Source organism: Chelonia mydas, chromosome 5 (assembly GCF_015237465.2).
Source record: "Chelonia mydas isolate rCheMyd1 chromosome 5, rCheMyd1.pri.v2, whole genome shotgun sequence".
NCBI lineage: Eukaryota > Metazoa > Chordata > Testudines > Cheloniidae > Chelonia > Chelonia mydas.
This window is the reverse complement of record NC_051245.2, coordinates 115,498,955-115,501,258: the sequence shown is the minus strand read 5'-3', so window position 1 is coordinate 115,501,258 and position 2,304 is coordinate 115,498,955.

The following is a 2,304-nucleotide window of genomic DNA, read 5'->3' as shown; positions in this document are numbered from 1 at the left end:
CTCCAGGACAGTGCTTTCCCCCTGTGCTGCTGCGCTCATTGGTATGCAGCACACGCAATAGACGGAGTGCCAGCTTTAAAAGAGTTGAATAGACTAAATGTCACCACTAAATAAATCCTATTGCCAACAAGCTGCCAGGAAACGTTTATCACACTTCTGGTAACGTTCAAAACGGTTACGGCACAATGATGAATCGGACCTTATATTGCACACATGTTGATCATAAACATTGATCAGATTTCTGGCAATCTGCACAACAATAAAAAGACGGTAAGGTTTGTTAAAGAAAGTCCATCCCTTTTCATATATTTGGTGGATTTTCCTGCTTTAGTGTATGGTGAAATGTTTACCACTGAAAAGTATAAGCCAGCCCAGACTTCACAGCCATCTAGAGTTGCCAAAAATACTAGATGGGGGTTATCCCTTTGATGAATAGTGTTATATGAATATATTAACTCTAGCAAGTGTTGATGAGGGTTGTTTATTTGTGTGTTTTTTTTTTTTTTTTTGCACATGAATTCTTGGGAAGGATGAATCCTTAAGAGAGTAATAAGAGATTGTTGCTTAGTGATGTTGACAGGGTCAATGCCATGATAAACACTATATTTTATTAATTCCTGTAGGTCCTGATCTTGCCCCAGTGAGGTTATAGAGAGCTACTACTGGCTTAATTGAGTGTAGGATAAAGCCTTGCTGCCTACTGTCATGGCAGCTATCTGCTTCAGCCATAAAAATTTACACCATCTCTATGACCTGTGCCACTCAAAGGGGGACATAAATAGAACTTCAGTTATAGCTACCTGCACTGTCACCACCACCACTAAACGTGAGCCTCTTCTCTGCTGTGAGAGAGAGAACAGATCCGTAACAAACACATTAACAAAACAACAACAAAAAACACAAATTTGGGTTATGTTTCTACACAGCACCAAATACAAAAGAGCCGCAATCCTGACTGGGACCTCTATGCACTCTGAAAAACATATATACAGCATATAAGAAAAGGAGTCAAAAGCTTATGCTCAAATAAATTTGTTAGTCTCGAAGGTGCCACAAGTACTCCTGTTCTTTTTGCGGACACAGACTAACACAGCTGCTACTCTGAAACCTGTCATACAGCGTGTATGAGCCTATCTATATCTGAGTCCTTGCCACCTTTACTGCATCCTCACAACACCCCTGTGAGGTAGGGAAATGCCTATTATCACCATTGGAGCATCAAGGTGGGTGAGGTAATATCTTTTATTGGACCAGCTTCTGTTGGTGAGAGAGAGAGACAAGCTTTCACCTCTCACCAACAGAAGTTGGCCCAATAAAAGACATTACCTCACCCACCTGGTCTCTCTCGTATCCTGGGACCAACACCGCTACAACTACAAGGCTTTATCACCATTATACTAACAGTGCCAGTACTAGTCCATTGGAGGCCCTAAGCAGGAATATTCACCCCCCGCCCCCGCAACACACATTAATAACTAAGAGGCCTCCTTGAGCTGCTCAGGGCCCTAAGCAATTACCTAGCCTGCTTATGCCTAGCACCAGCTCTGATTGTACAGATGGGAAACTGAGGTATGGAGAGGGTAAGTGACTTGCCCAAGGTCATGCAGGAAATCTGTGGCAGAGGAAGTCACTGAACCTAGTTCTCTCTTGAGTGTCAGGCTAGTTCCGAACCACTGGACCATGTTTCCACTCAGGCCTTTTAGCTTGACCTGATGCTTGCCTGAAATTTGCGGTGAGGGGAGGGGGTACATCTACAGAGCAAAGAAACAAACAAAAGCACAGCATCTAGTCTCAGAGCCCAGGTCAACTGACTTGGGCTTATACTACAGGTATAATGGTATAAATAGCAATGTAGAAGTTCCCACTCAGGATGGAGCTTGGGCCCTGAGACACACACTTGCCCCACTACCTGACTGCTGGGTTTGAGAGCCTGGGCTCTGAGCAGGAATGTATACATTGCTATTATTAGCCCCATACCTTGAGCCCGGGGGCCTGAGTCAGTTATTAGCCCCATACCTTGACCCAGGCTCTGAGACTTGCTGCTGCGGAGTTCTTGTTTTTGTTTTTTCCTGCCGTACAGACAGGCCCTGGCAAACCAACAAGTGGAGGGAATTAAAGTGGTGGCCCCTCGCGGATGATGGTCAGGCTGTCAGTCCCAGAAAGTTCCCTCCTAGGAATTGACAGAAGGAACATCCCAGCAGCTCTTGATTATTGTGCTGGGCTATAGGCTCAATGTGGTCTCTAATGTAACCATGTGTAAGATCCAGGCAAAAAAACTATATTGTAAGTGGAACTGAGAATTCA